Source organism: Trichomycterus rosablanca, chromosome 15 (assembly GCF_030014385.1).
Source record: "Trichomycterus rosablanca isolate fTriRos1 chromosome 15, fTriRos1.hap1, whole genome shotgun sequence".
NCBI classification, from domain to species: Eukaryota; Metazoa; Chordata; class Actinopteri; order Siluriformes; family Trichomycteridae; genus Trichomycterus; species Trichomycterus rosablanca.
In genome coordinates this window covers 18268654-18290646 of record NC_086002.1, presented here as the reverse complement: position 1 = coordinate 18290646, position 21993 = coordinate 18268654, and the positions used below count along the sequence as shown (strand labels likewise).

Genomic DNA, 21993 nt, shown 5'->3' with positions numbered 1-21993 from the left:
CCAGGTTTGCCAGAGTTCATCAAGAGCCTGGAGGAACAGACAGGCATTTGGGGAGGCGTGGCATCGTTCGTGTGCCAGGCAAAAGGGGAACCCAGACCTCGAATTACGTGGATGACGAAGGGGAAGAAGGTCAGCTCGCAGCACTTCGAGGTGAGTCCGGTTTTATTACGGATCACATGACCTGTCTGTTTTGGGTGGGTGGTGGGTGTTGCCCACCCTCCTCTTGCTAGGAACACGGGTTCGAATCCAGACGTCCATATGAGATGAGATCGGCTGTGTCTTGCGGGAGGGAAAGGTCGAGGGGCGGTGGGTTTACAGATATTAGGGCGTCGCTCTCCGTACGCTGTGCTGCTCTCTTCAAACCGCCGTCTCTGACTGGTGAAATGAAAGTCTGCGACTCTCCTCCAGCAGGGTGGGAATTGGACGTGATTAAATTGGCATAGATGGATCAAACTCTGGTACTTAAAATCCCCCTAAAGCACGGCATCAGGGCGGCACCGGCGGGCATCGTTACCGCAAGAACACAGGCTGGTCAGAAGTACGTGGACGTTTTTAATTATTAGGTCCAAAAGTTGTGAAATAATAAGCCACGCCAACTACACATGACGTGCTTTTAATTTTGTGGTAATAGTTTAGGGAAGGACCCCCTTTCCTAGAGCAAATATCAGACGTACCAGCCTGGTTGAGATCTCCCTGCTGTATAACTATACGGTTAAGCTCAGAAGGTTGCCGGTTCAAGCCCCACCACTGCCAGGTTGTCACCATGGGGCCCTTGAGCGAGGCCCTAAAGCTTTAATTGCTTAGACTGTACCCTGTCACAGTGCTGTAATTGTTTCCTGTGTGCCCCCCCTCCAGGTGATCGATTTTGACGACGATTCAGGCTCCGTGCTGCGTATCCAGCCCCTGCGGACGCACCAAGACGAGGCGGTGTACAAGTGCACGGCCGCCAACAGCACCGGAGAGATCAACACCAGCGCCAAACTCACCGTACTGGAGTGTAAGAGGCGGTTCAGAGCACGACTGTCAGGGGGGCGGGGTTGGTGGGGATTAAGAGTATTCGGACGTATATATGGACGTGTATCAGCGCTTTGGTGACTGCTTTACGAACACGCGTGGTATGTAAGAGTGTCCACATAATTGTGGCTGTACGGTGTTTATCTGGTGCAGGTTCGAGGCGGGCGAGCGACACGCCCCGGGATATCACGTCCTGCTAAATGAATCTGTTAGCGGTTATTGTTTGTTTCCCGGCGTGTTCAGTTCAGCGCCGTCGCACAAGAGGAGCTGACTGATGAGCGTGTTGCTAACGGCAACCGTCCCGCTTCTCTTGTTTTGGTTTGTTTGACGCCCGAATAATAAAAAAAAAATCTAAACAGCTCACTCAGCCTGTGTTCTTACACCACGCCTACATGAGTCCATGGTGACATAAAGCTCAGTTTTTTTGTGATTTTTGGATTTTGCACCATCCAGTCAAATTAAGAGCATGACTGCTGTACAGAGAGAGAACATGTTAAACTTTTTAATTTATTTTTTATTTTTCCTTTTATTTTTCTTTCTTCTTTGTTTTTTTCTTTTTCTTTTTCTTCTTAATTTTTTTCCTTTTTTTCTTAATTTTTTCCTTTATTTTTATTTCTCTTTATTTTTTTCCTTTTTTCTTTTTTTCTTTATTTTTTCCTTTTCTTTAATTTGTCTTTATTTTTTCCTTTTCAATATATATACACAGTATCACAAAAGTGAGTACACCCCTCTAGGGTTGGGCGGTATGACGATATTACCGTATACCGCGGTATTCCAAAATGGTGACGGTATTTTTTAAATGTGAAGGCCAAATTTCTGCTTCAGGTTTACCTTGAAAACTGAGACTTTAGGACATGCGCGCATCCACAGTGAGGGAGGGGGGGAGGGAGGGGTGGGAGGGGTAGGCGGTTGGAGCTCACTGATTGGCTGTGGGGTGATAACACAGAGAGACGAGTGAAGAGCCACACTGGCTAGCGTTAGCTGTGAGCTAACAAGCAGAAACTGTAAAACGGCTCGTCTTTTAATTTTTCAAAATCAAAATTTTTTATCAGTTCAAGCGGAAATGAACACAAGCGCGTGCATGCGCGGACATGTACTTATTTACTAAATATATCTTTAGTGTAAATCGAGCACAAGTGTTGAGAAAAAGGAGCAAACAGTTACAATAATGTTACGCCCAATCCGCTGTTCTGACTCGTCTGCCATAGATTTTCCTGCCTATGTAAGAATGATTTTTTCCTAAATAAAAGCGCTATATTAAGAAAAAAAGAACGTCTCACCTGTCGTGTAATGTGAATTATAAAATATATTGTCTGGCCCTTTAAGAATATTAAGTACACTATAGGGCGTAGGGAGTGAGTGTGTAGGGAAGAGATCAGATTTGTACCGTTTCCGTGCTCGTGTTTTGCACTGAGCTTGTGTGAACATTTACATTCATATTTTTTGTTACGGTATAGAACTTAATTCTGGATTACAGGCAGAACTAATCGTACACGTTCATACACTTAAGAAATATCTGTAACTATAAATTTAGCAGTTAACTTTTGAAATATATTGAAGTGTTTAGCTGCTATTATTCTGTTTTGTGTGGGCAGAGAGAGATTACAATGCCAAAATGTTATGTGTTAATGTTTGTGTTAAAGTGTAATTGATACACATGCATTTATACTTATGCGTATTTATTATAGATCAGACAAGATAAGCAATGTTTGACGTTCAGATTGTTAAATCTTTTTATAATAAAACATTGAAATATTGTAATTACACTCAAGTGTGTACACTGTAAAGTTTATCCGCGACACCAGAGGTCAAGGTCCCAGGTGTAAATGGGGAGCAGGGCTGTTAAATTTGGTGTTTTGGGTACAATTCTCTCATACTGGCCACTGGATATTCAACATGGCACCTCATGGCAAAGAACTCTCTGAGGATGTGAGAAATAGAATTGTTGCTCTCCACAAAGATGGCCTGGGCTACAAGAAGATTGCTACACCCTGAAACTGAGCTACAGCATGGTGGCCAAGGTCATACAGCGGTTTTCCAGGACAGGTTCCACTCGGAACAGGCTTCGCCAGGGTCGACCAAAAGAGTTGAGTCCACGTGTTCGGCGTCATATCCAGAGGTTGGCTTTAAAAAATAGACACATGAGTGCTGCCAGCATTGCTGCAGAGGTTGAAGACGTGGGAGGTCAGCCTGTCAGTGCTCAGACCATACGCCGCACACTGCATCAACTCGGTCTGCATGGTCGTCATCCCAGAAGGAAGCTGACGCACAAGAAATCCAGCAAACAGTTTGCTGAAAACAAGCAGTCCAAGAACATGGATTACTGGAATGCCCTGTGGTCTGACGAGACCAAGATAAACTTGTTTGGCTCAGATGGTGTCCAGCATGTGTGGCGGCGCCCTGGTGAGAAGTACCAAGACAACTGTATCTTGCCTACAGTCAAGCATGGTGGTGGTAGCATCATGGTCTTGGGCTGCATGAGTGTTGCTGGCACTGGGGAGCTGCAGTTCATTGAGGGAAACATGAATTCCAACATGTACTGTGACATTCTGAAACAGAGCATGATCCCCTCCCTTCGAAAACTGGGCCTCATGGCAGTTTTCCAACAGGATAACGACCCCAAACACAACCTCCAAGATGACAACTGCCTTGCTGAGGAAGCTGAAGGTAAAGGTGATGGACTAAACCCAATTGAGCACCTGTGGCACATCCTCAAGTGGAAGGTGGAGAAGTGCAAGGTGTCTAACATCCACCAGCTCTGTGATGTCATCATGGAGGAGTGGAAGAGGATTCCAGTAGCAACCTGTGCAGCTCTGGTGAATTCCATGCCCAGGAGGGTTAAGGCAGTGCTGGATAATAATGGTGGTCACACAAAATATTGATACTTTGGGCACAATTTGGACATGTTCACTGTGGGGTGTACTCACTTACAGTATGTTTAGCTATAGTCTGGGTGATGCACTATTTAAGGAGAAAACACTATCTGGATGTTAAAGCCACAGTTTTAAGACTGTAGGTTGCAGGGAGCAAACTGAAAAAAGTCTATTCTGCTGTTGCCTTTACTGAAAGTGGACATTTACCACGAATAAACAAAAATCTGAATCCAAAAATAAGAACTGAATACCTACCCAACAAATAGCCAAATCCTCAAAATCTTGGTCCAGCCCTTCTAATCTAAGATTGATTTCATGTTTACATTAAAAAAGAATTAAACCCACCCCTACTGAATACCACAATATGGTACACTTCAAACTCACATCTCTTGCTGTATTGGGGTCAACTGGTCCATCAATCAGCTGCCTTCGCCGTGCCTTCGTAGATTCCAGAATTACAGTTGAGCTTGATGAAGCTGAGTCCTCAGAGCAGAACGAGGTTTCAGAAGAGGATTCTTTCTCATCTGAAGAGATGCACAAAACTATTGAAATAGAGGAAAGCTTTCAGAAATAAAATCAATTTTTCATACATTTTTTAATTTAAAATTAACTTTAAGTGAGATCTTTGCACATTCAGATGCGAAGGGATTCAGAGGTTGAGAAAAGGTGGTACAGTGCAGTGAAAGTCTCGTTCAATGTAAGGAAAATGTGTTGCAGAGCTGATGTTAATGATTGATAAAAAAGGAGTGATTGTATTTGGCTGTGCCAAAGACCATAGTGTGAAGGAAGCAGCTCAATTTCCAGGTGTATCAAAGCATAGTCATACGGGCCTACCAGCAGTGGCAACAATCCCAGTCTACAGGATGTTCATCAGTATAGACCGTTTCAAATGAATATTCATGAGTCCAGGAAGTGACGTAGATGTTCCTAAGACGCTTCCGCTTGGTGGTAAACAGCGCTCAGAACAACAGCGATTGACCACAACTGCTTCAATTCTTTTGCGCTAGTTCAGGTCTGATTTATTGACAGTATGTCTAAATTAAAGTTAGGACCATGTTGTTCGGTTGGCGGATGTTCCCTCAGGCCAGGTACAAACTTGCTTTCAGAAATAAAGGTGAACAGATTTCCAAAAGAACGCACAGTGAAACGCTTGGATTGCTGCTATAAATAGAGACGGCTGGATACCCACCATCAACTCTTATAATGAATGTAATATACTGTATATTATTTCATAATAAATATTGTGAACAAATGTACTCAGTTGAACGCTGTTCTCATGGTGTCTTGTCCCTGACGTTTATCTTACGTGTATTAAAATACGCAGGCGCTTAATATTTGTATTAATAGTACAGAATAAACATAAACCAACATAAGCCTTAAAAAGTTTACATTCCCCTTATAATACTGTGTAAAAGCCATAACTGTATAGGACCATATTTTGGGGAAATGTCACTATATGGAATTATATTAACAGCTTAATTAGCTTAGCTTCATTATTAAATGACATGTAAAGAAACATGGTTCTACTTTTGTAATACAAAACGTAAATAAACTATTTATGAATACGTTGTGCTTACTGTAAAATAGTTCATGTATTTCCAGTTAGGCTATAAAAAATAGTTTTAGCATTAGCTAATATGTTCTAATTCAGATGAGAAGTAATTCACTGTGGTTTGTCATATTTTTATCATATTATAATGGCTCTTAGCTCAACAGACACAAAAGGGGAGATGACACAATAATTATTTTAATAAATAATTGTATGCTTCCAAGCTGCGGTATGCTTTCACTGCCTCTCTGGTGTAAACACACTCCGTTTCAACAAGGTAGTGACACACGGCTGGGTATGTTACCTCAGGCAAACGTTTTAGGTCAGAGGAAAAACACTGACTTCTTAAATTCTCCCCAAAAGGGGCTGGTAAAGATACTTGATGATCTATCATTCATTTCTGCTTATATCGCGTTTGTTCCGCGTTTGGGAGACTCGCAAAGTACGAGCTCGTCATGTTGACGGATGGATGGATGTTTAAAAATGACGCTACCGGAAAGGCGAAAGGAACAGACATGCGCAGTAGCGTTGTTATTGTTTACCCTCATTGAAACGGTCTATAGTAATTGTGTGACAGGTCTCAGTACATACTAAACTATTTATAATTAGAATATTGATACTTGATCCACCATGTATTTATACTATTTAAAACACTTGCCCCAATGTTTTATTTAAGCTAATGTAGTGACTTTGCAGTGAAGTGTTTCTTCCAGTTTTTACCAGAGCTCTCTTCAGTGGAGACCGCAAAAGACACTTGAAATGAGTTCAAAAGCTCATCAAAGATGTCTGAATCAACATCAACACCAGAAGAGTCCTTCAAATCCACATGGGTTTTCTCTGGTAGCCTGAACTTGGTTAAAACTGCTAAATACAAAAGTTAAAGTTAGAAATGTACAAATTTAGACACTTTAGAAATTGAGAAATTAAAACTATATTAAATAGGAAAATATGGGTATTATTAACTAGAAAATGCTGTCTTCTCACTGACTTTCTTTAATGAACTCTGAGTAATCGTAGACATCTTCTTTCTTTGACACCCTAACCCATTTGCGGACTCCCTTACACTCCACGGGAACAAGCATCTTTACACTGAAAAAATACATAAAGCTGTATTAGTCTACAATTGCTCTTGAAAACACTCACATGAGCAATATAAGCCCAGTACAGAGATGAAAGGTTAAATAATCATCAAATCATAAGTCACTGAAGTATTTTAATAATAGGAGTCTAAGGAAGCGCTGTACAAAAGATCGATGGGGAGGAAAATTTCAAACGTTATCGACTCTAAACAAAAAAACAACCAAGGTGTAAGCCGTATTACAAACATGCATGCTCAATCCATGAAACTGGCAACAGGCATGACCAAATTAACATACGCTGATGTCAGCGTTTACAAAAAAATGTGTTACCCATCCACATGCAAACAAGTACATAATATAAACCTACCTAACCTGCCAGAGGTCAAGCTCTTTGCGTAGTGTCTGTACAGCGCTGTTCAACTCTCCATTATAGCCAGGGTAGTAGAATAAGGCTCCTATTTATATGGAATGAATTGTATAAAATGACCACAAAATAGTTCAAGTACACACAGACTACATAGTTATTAATAAAAGTTGTCTGTGGACTACACAATTGTAATTAAATAATTAATGCCAACGACACAAAATGACACAAAATGACACAAAATGACAAAATGCAGTAGCTCCATTTGGCGCCAGAATGGCTCAATCTCAAATTGATCCCTCTTCCATACATAGGGCACTACACTTATGACAAGATTTATTTCACTACAAAACAGTGACTTAATGTAAAACAGGTCGTTCTGTACTTCAACACGACTATAAAATACTTCATATAAAACACGTACAGTTAAGTATTTGGTCAGAAACCCTCAGTACAAGATCTACACAACATAGTGCACTACGAAGGGAACAGGGTGGCATTTGAGATTTAACCAAAAGCAAAAGTACAATTTAGGTGGAGTGGATGTTAAATAAGAATGTTTCTTTAGTTTATGAGTCAAAATAGTGTACAAAACACTTGTATAGCTTTGTAAAATGTATTTTAGCTCGGGTGTGTGGTTCCAGCTGAAATTTTAAACACGTCCTAATCACACAGGCGGGAAAGTTAGTTTTGAGGTGGCACACATTAACTATTCACACACACACACGCAACAAAAAAGCGTAACTATTGCACTTTTCCACCTCAAATACTGCAGAATATTCCCTCTCTGGAACACGAAAACTTTATATTTCTCTTACCTTGGATGTAGATAGTAACTTCTCCTCCTCACAAGCTTGAAGAAAATGGCGCCGGTGTAGTTTGAAGAAAACGAGAAATTAGGCTTGGGGGGCGTGGCTCCGTTCTACACAGTAGATAGCTAATTAGTCATTACACCTGAATCGTTCACCAACTCTGAATCAAACTAACGACTGACAGTGTGCTTTTGTGTTTGTACAGAGTTAAAACAACACCAACACTAGTGATTTAACTCCAACACCAATATTTTAACACTCTGGATTTTGCTGTGTGGAGGAAAACGTTTCCTGACTCGCTTAATGAAGCAATGAAGCAGTATTGAACCACTTTGCCAATTGTATTGAACATGGGTTCATTCATTCAAAGGTTCGTTTCAGTGACATCTAGTGGTGAAATAGTAGACAACAAACACTGTCAATATATGTTCAGCTGATTTAGTGGACATGTTGACTAATATCTAGGATTGAGAGGGGGTGTGTTTAAAGAAACAAAACCGGTGCAGAAAGGTGGGTTGTGCTTATTTAACTCAGTCATGAAATTTAGTGATGGGAATTCAGAGGTTTTTATTAAGGAATAAGAGTTTTTCCACAGTTTTTGGACTTAGCCGATTTCTTTTTTTGCTGACAACTTCTCCGGCTTTTGAAAAAACACGTTCACACGGAACAGATGAGGCTGGTATGCATAAATATTGTTTAGCCAACAAGAACAAATGTGGATAAACATTTTTGTGCTCATTCCAGTAGGCCAGTGGACCATCTGATCTTTGCAAGGGAGGATCAGACAAGTATCTCTGAACTTCAATTGTGGCATCTGATGTATGATTCCTGTGAGCTCTTGCCAGTGCAGCATCTCGATCAAAACTTGACCAAAGGTTGGAAGCTGAAAGAACAATAAAGATTTGACAGTCATGAATACATACAAGTTTCAGTGTGTATATGTGACTGTCTGTGTGTTCATAATTACCAACTTACAACTACCTGAGGAGGATGGATTTTGTGCACTTGTTGCTGGTTGAGGTGAATGATCTGATAAAGTCTCCACTCGTGTCTGCCTGACCAGTGCTGCACATTCAGCTGTAAGTTTCCGTGCAGCATTTTGGGCCTTTTCTGGACTGTGAAATCCAATGGCTTTAAATCTTGGATCCAACAGTGTGGCAAGTGACACGAGTGTTGAGCTCTCAAGGTTATCAAACTTATTTATGAGGGTTGCAGTGATATTCCGTCCAAGAAGTGTTGCTGTTACATTTGTGGTCTTCAGTATTACTTCCTGGGTTGCTTGAAATAACATCTTTACAAGTGGAATCACCATTGAACCTGACACTCTCTTCTCCTGGGACAGTTCCACAGTTGCTGCATAGAACGGGGAAAGCACTTGGAGACATGCTGCGATTGTTTCATATTCCTCAGAAGAGAGAGGATGAACATCTGTCTTAAGTGATGCCAGAGCTGCCCCGACTGTCTGTCTCTCATCATACAAGCGCTGCAACATCAAAAAGGTGCTGTTCCAGCGTGTATCCACCTCCTGAATTAGCTTCATCACTGCACAGTTCATTTGCTGTTGCACATGTTTCAGTTTTTCTTTTCCGGTAGTGCTTGACCTAAAATAGGTCACCACTTTTCGTGCCTTTGAACGCAGTTCTTCTAGGCCAGGCGTTTGATCCAGGGACTTTTTAACAACCAAATTTAACGCATGTGCAATGCAAACAATATGTCGCATGGCTAGTTTTTTTGCAGTGCAGAGCATGTTTGCAGCAGCATCAGTCACCAGGCATTGAACCTTCCCCTCAAGTCCCCACTCCACTACCAGAGACATCTGAGCAGCTGCAATGTTTTCAGCACTGTGGTCTTGGGGGAAAGGCAGCACTCCTAAAAGTAAAGTGTCACTGCTAGATGTCCTTGGCAAGTATCACTCAATCTTGCCAAAAGATGCCAGGACACTCTTGAGTACAGCAAGATCAAAAGATCTTGCAATTCAGGATAAAGCCGGTGGTCAGTACTACTACTTTGGTGTGCTCCAATCAATTACACACATTCTGCAAAAAAACAAGGGTTTAGTGACCAATACAAAACACCTAAAACTTCAAGTCAATATTGATGGGCTACCACTTTTCAAAAGCTCACCAACACAGCTGTGGCCCATCCTTGGCACTGTTATTAACTTGCCACATCATGAGCCAGTGACAATTGGGCTGTTTTGTGGTGAAAGAAAGCCTAATTCACCAAACGAGTTTCTTGATGACTTTGCATTAGAGATAGCCAAGCTTGCTGAGGGGTTTGACTTTGAGGGAGTAAGGTTAACTTTGCAGCTCTCTTCAATGGTCTGTGATGCCCCAGCTCATGCTTTTATTAAGTGTATAAAAGGTCACACAGGGTACCATGGGTGTGAGAAATGCACACAGGAAGGCGTTTACATAGACAACAGAATGACGTATCCTAGAACCGACCTGCCACAACAGACAGATCAAAGTTTCAGGGATAAGACCGATTTGGATCACCACAATGGTATTTCAGCTCTAGAAAAGACATCTCTGGGAATGGTATCTGGGTTCCCTCTTGATTACATGCACCTTGTGTGCCTAGGTGTCATGCGGCGACTTCTGTACCTGTGGCTGAAGTTAGGTCCTCTCACTTGTAGGCTGTCCAACTTTCAGGAAAACGCATTAACGGAAAGGCTGCTGGGTATCCAAAGCTATGTACCTATTGAGTTTGCACGTCGACCAAGGACTCTCAGAGAAATTGACAGGTGGAAAGCCACAGAGTTTAGACAATTTTTATTGTACACTGGCCCTGTTCTGCTCAAAGATACATTGAGCACCGCAGTGTACCAAAATTTTCTGCTGCTATTTGTGGGCATTTTCATCCTTAGCAACAATACTCTGATTGAGGACTATCTTGAATATGCCAATAACATCCTAGGTCTTTTTGTTTCTCATTTTGGACAGCTCTATGGACCTAAATTTGTGTCGTACAATGTTCACAATTTAGCGCATCTTGTGCAAGACGTTAAAAATCACAGTGTTATTGACAGCTTCAGTGCCTTCCAATATGAAAACCACCTGAGTAAAATGAAAAAAAATTATTAGAAAACCTAGCAGCCCACTCAGTCAAATTGTAAAAAGACTGTCAGAGGTACCATGGAGAGATAGCCTAGAGAAAAAGACATGTTTATTAAGACAAAGCATCTCTGGTCCTCTTCCTCCACCTTTTTATGGTGCAACCCAATACAAAAAGCTGGTAACACCACAGTTCACTGTCAAGCTTGACCAGGCCAACAGTTATATTTACCTTGAGGGAAAAGTTGCACAGGTTAAAAATATCATCTCTTGCAGGAATGAGGTATTTGTGGCATACAGCAGATTTGAGCAGCATGAATCATTCTTTGATTATCCACTGTCATCATTTACTGTACCTTTGGCATATATTTGGTTCATGGGCTCACAAGAACGATACATTTCTGCAAAGCTGATCAAATAGAGGGGAAGGCCTTCCTAATTCCATATAAACACAAATTTGTGTCAATTCCACTCTTGCATGCAAAAAGATTTTTTTTTTAATATCCAAAACTAACTCATACAATGTGGATTTAAATATAGCAAACTACATATCAAACTGTCTATTCAATTAATTCAATCTTTTTTTATTTTATTTTTTAAAAGTGATAAATCAAATACTGCAATTCTGTTTACCATTTTTGTTTACCCTGAAATGTAAGCATCACATTTGATAAGTGAAGAATTGTGTGTAATGTAAAACTAGAAGTTTCAGATAATTAGGGAGCTATAAATGTAGCACAATATCCAAAATGTAGATGTATCCAGAGTAATGACCGTGTGTATAAAAACACACACACACACACACACACACACACACACACACACACACACACACACACACACACATTACTCTGGATACATCTACATTTTGGATATTGTGCTTCCTAATTATCTGAAACTTCTAATTTTGCATTACATAATATTACAATGATATATTTTTAACTGTGATCCCAAACGGTGAATGGTAGTGTGTGAAAAATGTTAATTTATTAATGCATCTATCTATCTAAAGCTCACTTTTAAAAATAACAAAAGTATTAGTACCTTTCTGTCAGAAAAAACGTGTCATTTTGGGGGGGTTGGGCATGGTGCAGCTCCTGCAATGTACCTCATAGTAGAGTTTGTTGGGGAGGAGCAAACCGGACCAGTGGCAAAATCTTGGTATAGGGATGGCTTCTCCTGGTGGCCTCCCTACAAAGACGAAAACCGACTCTTGAAAAGTGTCAGGAAATCAGAGGTCCCACAGCCTGATAAAGGGTGGAGCAAGCACAGCGTGCGAATACTTTATGAATCAGGTGATAATAAAAGTTTGGTGACCACACACTATATGGAAAAATATATTATTGTAACCATAATATACCTGATCTAAGCTGCTCTTTTCTTTTTTTGCCCTCCTCACAGAGTCGTTTGACAACATTGTTGCCAACTGGAAAAAGTCATGCTACACATCAGATCTTAACTCAGAAACTGAGTTAAGAAACTCCAGCACAGAAACTCTGGGAAAGAGAGTCAGGAAGTGAGCTGTGCATACTGTGCTATAAATATTGTAAAACAATTCTGCAGTGTGTATGACCTATTGCTAATTTATTACTGTACTCTTGTAGAAAGAAAATATACTCTTCATCTGAAGAAGAAGAAGAAGAAGAAGAACCACAACCTGCCAAAGTAAAAAAACTTGCAAATGCACCAAGACCCCCAGCCCCACCACAAAGACAGAAACATGGTTCAAAAAATAACGGTTAGTGCATTTAATTTTACAATTGTGTGGATCCTGAACCACACAGACTACACACATTTTTGTTGGTGAAGCAACCACAGTGCATGTCATCTACTAACAATCTCATACCATAGCTACACCTTTAATCACAAAAGAGTTACAAAAATGTCAACGCTCTAAACCTGACTTTTTTTTTTTTTTTGCATTCTTAGCACTAACCAGCACCTTTCAGCCTGGAAGAGCAGATCAGGAGTGGTGTAACAATCTGTCAGATAGTCAAGGTATAATGTCTGAAACATTTAGAATGGTGGATTTAAAAGGAACACTTCAGTATTTTTAACCTAATGACTGAAGTAATCAACAGCATGCATTTTCCCCTGTTACCTTTGAGCAGTTTTCGGAATCCTGGTCCTAGAGTACCTCTGCACTGCACACAACATTGGGCTTTGAACAAAGATGAGTTACAGAGGGTTCAATTTTACAGACAGGAATGTTAAAAAAAAAAAAAGAAGTAAAAAAGAAAAGAAAAAAAAAAAGACTCACCAGGCAAGGGAAAAGTCATGTAAAACTCCCCTGGACTTCACCCTTTGGGAAGAGTAGTTTGAATGTCTAATTAAAAATGTAAGCAAATGTAAGCTCTTGACAAAGTACAAATATTACAAATACTATACTAACATTCTTGTACTAAAGTAAAAGTCTTCCAAAAACAATACCCAAGTATAGTAAAGTACAATTACTTTATTTATTAGTGTGTAGTTTAGTCGAGTAGTTTAGACCAACACTTTCACAACTGCAACTCAACCCTTCAGCCAGAACTGTTTATTCTACAATCAGCTGAAAAGCAATGTGATGATGGCAGTAGAAATCTCCCTCATCAGGACCAGTTCAGAATGTTTATGTATATGGAAGCAGATCAGTAGCAAAAATCTAATGAAAATGTAATATGTAAAATGTATTCTTACACTATACTGCCAAAAGTATTCGCTCATCTCCCTTTCGCACGCATATGAACTTGAGTGACGTCCTATTCTTAATCCATAGGGTTTAATATGATGTGGGCCCACCCTTTGCAGCTATAACAGCTTCAACTCTTCTGGGAAAGCTTTCCACAAGGTTTAGGAGTGTGTTTATGGGAATTTTTGACCATTCTTCCAGAAGCGCATTTGTGAGGCCAGACACTGATGTTGGACGAGAAGGCCTGGCTCACAGTCTCTGCTCTAATTCATCCCAAAGGTGTTCTGTCGGGTTGAGGTCAGGACTCTGTGCAGGCCAGTCAAGTTCTTCCACACCAAACTCACTCATCTATGTCTTTATGGACCCTGCTTTGTGCACTGGTGCGTAGTCATGTTGGAACAGGAAGAGGCCATCCCCAAACTGTTCCTGCAAAGTTGGGAGCATGAAATTGGCCAAAATCTCTTGGTTTGCTGAAGCATTAAGAGTTCCTTTTACTGGAACCAAGGAGCCGAGCCCAACTCCTGAAAAACAACCCCACACCATCATCCCCCCTCCACCAAACCTTACACTCGGCACAATGCAGACAGACGAGTACCGTTCTCCTGGCAACCGCCAAACCCAAACTCATCCATCGGATTGCCAGACGGAGAAGCGTGATTCGTCACCCCAGAGAACACGTCTCCACTGCTCTAGAGTCCAGTGGAGGTGTGCTTTACACCACTGCATCCGACGCTTTGCATTGCGCTTGGTGATGTAAGGTTTGGATGCAGCTGCTCGGCCATGGAAACCAATTCCATGAAGTTCTACACCCTGTTCTTGAGCTAATCTGAAGGCCACATGAAGTTTGGAGGTCTATAGCGCTTGACTCTGCAGAAAGTTGGTGACCTCTGCGCACTATGCGCCCCAGCATCTGCTGACCCTGCTCTGTCATTTTACAAGGCCCACCACTTCGTGGCTGAGTTGCTGTCGTTCCCAATCGCTTCCACTTTGTTATAATACCACTGACAGTTGACTGTGGAATATTTAGTAGCGAGGAAATTTCACGACTGGACTTGTTGCACAGGTGGCATCCTATCATAGTACCACGCTGGAATTCACTGAGCTCCTAAGAGCGACCCATTTTTTCACTAATGTTTGTAGAAGCGTCTGCATGCCGAGATGCTTGGTTTTATACACCTGCGGCCATGGAAGGGATTGGAACACCTGAATTCAATGATTTGCGTGGGTGAGTGAATACTTTTGGCAATATAGTGTATGTTTGAATTAAAATTTCCCACTCAATGTTGGTCTCCAAATGATAATTCAAATTCAGTTTTAACATTTAAATTTGCCATTTGATGCACTATTGACATTTCATTTACACAAATGATAAATTAAATTCAATTGATAATTAAATTAACAATTTAATTATAAATGCATTTTAATTACAACGCATTTCCAGAACTGCATATTCATGCCTTAAGATTACACAATAATGACGTCAAAATGATAATTCACCTTATATGCATTTGCACTCTCTAATAATGTTTTTATACGTTTCTATTATCATAGACAACACCAAGCTAGAAAGATGACAAAATTGAAATATTAAAAGGAAATAGCACCTCTCCTTTTTGCAATTACATATTTTAGCCTACTACACTCATTCTGTGACAAAATGTCTTTGAAAACGTGTTGCCAAGTTATTTGGTTTATCAGTCTGGTTGACAAAACAAGGCTGAGCTACGAGCAATTATGAAAATTCACGTCCAATTCACCAGCTTATTTTTCTAATTTTCCGTTCCTCTTTAAACGATACAGCAGTTACGTTCTGGTGCCTAAATGAAAGGTAAGAATAAAAAATAAGAATAAGAAACTAATTTCAGCTTGGTTTCGTCGCACAGATTCTAGTTGAATAATTGGAAGAGGAGGAGAATTCCACTTGAACAATAGTGTTATGAACACAACACAAAAAGATTGAAGTGTTGTGGAGCACCATATAACCATCCAAAGAAGCCACATCCACAGTCTTCCAAAGAGGAGGAGCTGCGTCTGTGGTTGAAGTTGCTAAATTTAAAACATCCACCCAAACATCCACACGTCTGCTCTTACCATTTTGTGGTGGGGAAACCAAGACCACGTCCTTACCCAGAGTAATTATGTTATTATGCTTGCGAAGCTCTTGGCAAGGATCTCTCTTAGGCTAACATCTTACCAGATAGCTTCACAAACACCTGACGTGTCCTTTTCACTGGAGCTTCATAACCAAGTTTCCCCATCCACAAAATAATAACAATAGACGTGTGGACGTTTGGGTGGATGTTAAATTTAAATGTAAATTTAGCTCCTTAACCCATAGATGCAGGTCCTCTTCTTCTTTAGATATGGTGCCCTACAACACTTTATTATTTGTGTGTTGTGTTGGAAATCTGTTGGAATGTTGGGTTAGCATAGCTAGCTACTTTATGATCAGTGTCCACAGCAGAAGCCTACTTCAGACTGCATTCACTTTGAATACGATACGACCGTAAACCATCTGATATGAAATGACCGGAAATTCTAACGCAAAGGCGGAAGAAACAAACTCTTTGTGGCGTGGGCGTGGCGGAATAAGGAAGACAGCCTATGGTCAGCTAACACGGACTATTAAATCAGAAATATCTGCCACACATTCCATAAAACATAATACTGATATGCTTCCATAGACTGTGTAAAGTCCTGTTTGCAGTCAAATGCCTCTCATGGTTCTTCCATTTTGGGTCTTGAACTTGGATATCAACTCCTGTTATGAGTCCAGTTGAGGGTCTTTTTTGATTTTGTCAAGTCGAGTCTCAATTGACTTGTCATCAAATAGACCCTTTCAAAGTTGTCGCAAAGATGAGTGCGCATTCTGGCAACAGAAGTGAAGCATTCACTCACTGACCCATGCTAGCCGAGGGAACAAATCCATTTTGTGTTATTCTCAATAAAAACCTGACTGTTTTAGGCTAAACTAAACAAGGCTAACTACATTTCTATTTTGAGATTTATTTAAACCCATAAATCTGTGCATCTGTATCATCACTCAGTACAAACTTTGAGAAGCTAATATACATTAAGATATGTTGTCCTGTATTATTGATTTATTCCACTGATCAACACAGTGGATCAATGGAATAAATCTCGACTTCTGTTACCAAAATGAGCGCACATCTTTTTAGTAACGTTGCTCATGAAACCATCTATTCATGAGTTGAGTCCAAGTCTTGTGACTCAAGTAAAAACCTCTGTTTTAATAAAATAGTAGTATTAATTTCATTATGCAAATGGAACATTCAGACGTCATCAATCCAACTTGTTAATATCATGTTTTGTTAATGATCAGAAAGCCATTTTGTTTTCCCACATAAAGTAAATGACTGTTGTCCACTATAGATATTGGCACTTCTGAAAAAAATTTTAATACTTACCCGGTCTTTTCTGCTTTATTCAACACATGGATCACCACAGCAACACTGTCCTAAATGACGACAAATCAGAAGCAGGGGACAATTGTATGTCAGGCCACATTTTATGTTTACTTTTTTCCAACATGTTAAATTCAGCTAAAAATAGTAATTGTGTTCTTTGTAGAGTATCTGTACTTATTTTCACTTACCAAGGGCTCCCAAATCTTAAACACAACAAAGACAACTTTCAAGGAATTTTTAATTACATTTAAGAAAAAAGTTGATGTTATCATAATGTCAATGCTAGTTTGCCATAAAAAGATGTGAAATTTGCAATTTGAAAGTGTTTGTGCATTTGGAACAATAGATTACTTTTACGCTAAGGATAAATTGGGATCATAGTTACATACGTCAAATTACAACTGAGACTTCAAGGCATCAACATTAAGTACAGGATTCTATGGTAAGCTATTTACCAAGAAGCACTTCTGATTTGAAGCTAACATGAGCACACAACAAACTTGTGATTTATTTTTGAATATTACCCCATTTGTTCCTCTTATCAGTCAGAGAGAATGTTTAATTCTCTAAATTCTATAAATTTTGTATACTATCTAGGCCCTTAAAGATTTGGAACTTTCATTTTTAGTAATTCAGTACAGTAAGTGTTTTAAGGGGGCTGCTTAGCTGCTGGTTGCTTTGTTTAGTATCCACTTTGATGGCCTGTTTAAAAATAAAATGCACATGACAATACACATGGTGAAACAATTTTTTTTTTAATTCATGAGAAGTCCTGCGGTTAACAAGCAATTATTAACTAAACACAAAACTTAACAGCCATGTGAGTTAGTTATAAAGCAGGCATGGGGTTTTTAAAAGCATCTTAGCATGAATATGATTCTTAAATTAGTGTTTATGAATCCTAACTAGAAGAGCGTATGTCTTAAGTGTAATGCTCGCTCTACAAGTTAAGATAATCTTAACACTAAGGGTGAACTAACCTTTTGGGAATCTTGGCCCAGGTTAGTTAGTCTTCTTGTGACATTCCATAATTGAGCCATAATTGTCATAACCAAACTAATCTAGTCATGCCCTTGTCAATACCAAAACTCTATCTCAGAGTTAGAGGTGGGTGATATGGAAAAAATGTAATATCACAAAGTAATTTTTTTTTTTTAATTTTCTGTAAACAGCACCTACCATGCAACAAGATGCATCAAGGTGGCCCATGTCCAAACAGTGTACATGGGCAGATGCTTCTCATGGGACAGCACAAGGCCAGGGTGTTCTACCTCATGTCAGTGGTGAGTTTACTGACAAAGCAGAAATTTATTTATTTTTCCAGTTGGGCATTAATACATGAATAATATAGTTAACAATGACACTTTAGGTTGCTAAAATACTAAGAATAAAAGTCAGGCATTTTCTGTAGAGTAACCATTTTTATTTTAATTTCTCCATTAACAGCACCCACCATACAGCTATGACAGTTAAGTACACTTTTAATCTCAAAAGCATCTGAGCACGAATATGATGCTTAAAATAGCATCAAGATAATCTTAACTGTCAGAGTGTGTGTTTAGTGTGATGCTCGCTCTACCAGTTAAGTTTATCTTTACACCAAGATTCTTTTAAGAATCTGGGTCCAGGTCTTCTTGTGACACACAGGATGAGCCATAATCACCATAACTAAGCTCATTTTCTCATCATGCCCAGTCAAAACAAAACTAGAGTCACACATTTTCTGAGTATCTTTTTTTTATTCCCTGTAAACAGCATATACCATGCAACAAGAGCCATCAAGGTGGCCCATGTCTGACCAGTGTACAGGAAAAGGCCAGGGGGTTCTACCTCATGTCAATGGTGAGTTTACTGAAGAAGGAGAAAAGCAATTTTTCAGTTGGGTATTAGTACGTTAACACTACAGGTAAGAATGATGCCTGAAGTCGCTGAAATGCAAATAATAAAAGTCAGGCATTCTCAAAAGCACAGGATGTGCCATAATTGCCATAACCAAGCTAATTTTCTCATCATGCCTTGTCAAAACCAAAACTACAGTGGTGCTTGAAAGTTTGTGAACCCTTTAGAATTTTATATTTCTGCATACATTTGACCTAAAATGTCATCAGATTTTCACACAAGTCCTACAACTAGATAAGAAGAACCATATCAAACAAATGAGACACAAATATTAGACTTAGTCATTTTTTCTTGAAGAAAATGGTCCAATGTTACAGATCTGTGAATAGCAAAAGTATGTGAACCTTTGCTTTCAGTATCTGGTGTGACCCTTTGTGCAGCAATAACTACAACTAAACGTTTCCGAAAACTGCTGATTAGTCCTGCACATCGGCTTGGAGGAATTTTAGCCCATTCCTCCGTACAACTTCACAGCTTCAACTCTTATGTTGGTGGGTTTCCTCCCATGAACTGCTCACTTCAGGTCCATCCACAACATTATTGCAATAATATCGGGACTTTGACTTGGCCATTCCAAAACATTAACTTTATTCTTTGGTAAAATGACTTGTGTGCTTCTGGTTGTTGTCTTGCTGCGTGACCCACGTTCTCTTGCGGATGCAGCAAAACAGGCCTAAACCATGATACTACCACCACTGTGTTTCACAGATGGGATAAGGTTTTTATGCTGGAATGCAGTGTTTTCCTTTCTCCAAACATAACGCTTCTCTTTTAAACCAAAAAGATCTGTTCCATTGTTCCAGTAGCCTTCTGGCTTGTTCATGTGATCTTTAGCAAACTGCAGACGAGCAGCAATGTTCTTTTTTGGAGAGCAGCAGCTTTCTCCTTGCAACCCTGCCATGCACACCACTGTTGTTCAGTGTTCTCCTGATGGTGGACTCATGAACATCAACATTAGCCAATGTGAGAGAGGCCTTTACTTGCTTATAAGTTACTTTGGGTTCCTTCGTGACCTTACGGACTATTACACACCTTGCTCTTGTCGTGATCACTGTTGGTCGACCACTCCTGGGGAAGGTAACAATGGTCTTGAATTTCCAACATTTGCACACAATCTGTCTGACTGTGTATTGGTGGAGTCCAAACTCTTTAGAGATTGTTTTGTAACCCTTTCCAGCCTGATGAGAATCAATGACTTCTCTCAGAAATCTCCTTTGTTCGTGCCATGATACACTTCCACAAATGTGTGCTGTGAAGAGCAGACTTTGATAGATCCCTGTTCTTTAAATAAAACAGGGTGCCACTCATACCTGATTGTCATCCCATTGATTTAAAACACTCTAATTTCACCTTCAAATTATCTGCTAATCCTGAAGATTCACTCACAGATATGTTATATTGCATCATTTTCCTCAATAAATAAATGACCAAGTCTAATATTTGTGTCTTATTTGTTTGATTTGAATCTCCCTATCTACTATTAGGACTTGTGTGAAAATCTAATGAAGTTTTAGGTCAAATTTATGCAGAAATATAGACAATTTCAAAGGGTTCGCTGTAAAAAAAATTAAAAAGAAATAAATAAAAAAGCAAAAAAAGTCATGTATTTTCGAATTTTTTATTCGCTGTAAACAGCACCTACCGTACAACGAGATCCATCAAGGTGGCCCATGTCCAACCAGTGTACATGGGCAGATGCTTCTCAGGGGACAGGACAAGGCCAGGGCGTCCTACCTCATGTCAACAGTGAGTTTACTGAAGAAGGAGAAAAGCAATTTATCAGTTTATTAATACATAAATATTGTAGGTAAGAACAACGTCTTAGGTTGCAAAATGCCTCTTTTTTATTTTAATTTCTGCTTTAACAGCACCCACCATACAGCAGGGACTGTCAAGGCGGTTCATACCCAATCAGTGCGCACGTAAGTTTGATCAGTTAGAATGAACAGCCCTACAACACATTAATCATGAATAGAAAATGGACTAGATCTTGTAAAATGATTTTTTATTTTTATTTTGCAGCTGTAGAAAGAACTGTCCTGGAGGCACTGAGAGAGATGGACCTGAAGATAAATTACCTGACATCTCTTGTAGAATCTCTTGTGGGTGGTCGTCGAATTTTGCCCCCACAACAGCAAGATGATGAAGACTTGAATGTCATCCCTCTGGATTCAGTAGAAGCCCTAGAAAATTTAGAAGAAAGGCTTCTGAGCAACGGACTGAAGCAAAGGATGGTAAAGCTCATTTATCAATTATTTCAATATCAAATAAGACCATGACATGATTCACAAAGTATTCACAAATATTTCCTGTTGTTTTATATTTTTAAGTGTATGAAAGCTTTAACTTTAAAAATGTACTACAATTGCAAGAAAAAAAAATAAAAATAACATTTGGGTGAGTGACAATGGGAGAATGTAACTTTATATATACGGATTCATACTTAAAAAAAAACATTTAAAAAAAATGCAAATAAGACATTTAATAGTAACAACAAAACGTATGAAGTTTATACATTTCTATTACTGTGCATTATTTCAGATTAACATGCTGTCACTAAGTGGTGGACATACCATGAAAAAGACAATCTGGAGAATTGCCAGCAAGGTGTTCACCCCCAACCTTGCGAAAAGCCTTAACTGGTGCGGCAGGGGAGACAAGCGAGGTCTAAAACAAACCGCATGTGGACAAGTTATTATTGGTAAGTCATGATAAACAATTTACACCTAAAGAAACAATCAGAATGTTTATATAATACACTGTTAAAAAAAATTTAAGGAACACTTAAAAATCATGCAGATTATCTTTCCTGATATGGACTGGGTAATGTGTTAGGAACTAAAGGATGCCACATAGTTTAATGGAAATGATAATTATCATCATAGAGAGGGTTGAATTCAAAGACACTCCAAACATCAAAGCGAAAAAATTATGCAGCAGGCTAGTCCATTTAGCCCAAATTTCATTGCAGCAACTCAAAATGGTACTCAGTAGTTTGTATGGCCTCTACGTGCTTGTATGCATGCCTGACAACATCGGGGCATGCTCCTAATGAGACGACGGATGGTGTCCTGGGGATCTCCTCCCAGATCTGGACCAGGGCATCACTGAGCTCCTGGACAGTCTGAAGCACAACTTGGCAGCGTCGGATGGACCAAAACATAATGTCCCAGAGGTATTCTACTGGATTCAGGTCAGGCGTGCACCAGGAGGAACCCAGGACCCACTGGGCGCCAGTGGCGGATCTG

At 39.7% G+C, this 21993-nt stretch overlaps 1 long non-coding RNA gene and 1 pseudogene across 1 annotated transcript; both read right to left on the bottom strand.

The window, feature by feature from the left end:
- LOC134328237 (NACHT, LRR and PYD domains-containing protein 12-like) overlaps positions 1-21993 on the bottom strand; it is a 228143-nt pseudogene that overhangs the window by 136537 nt on the left and 69613 nt on the right.
- LOC134329601 (uncharacterized) lies at positions 2633-6233 on the bottom strand. The gene is made up of 3 exons (XR_010014891.1): positions 6157-6233; positions 4272-4411; positions 2633-3306 (listed from the first exon to the last, which is right to left on the bottom strand). It is a non-coding gene; the product is annotated as an uncharacterized LOC134329601 (long non-coding RNA).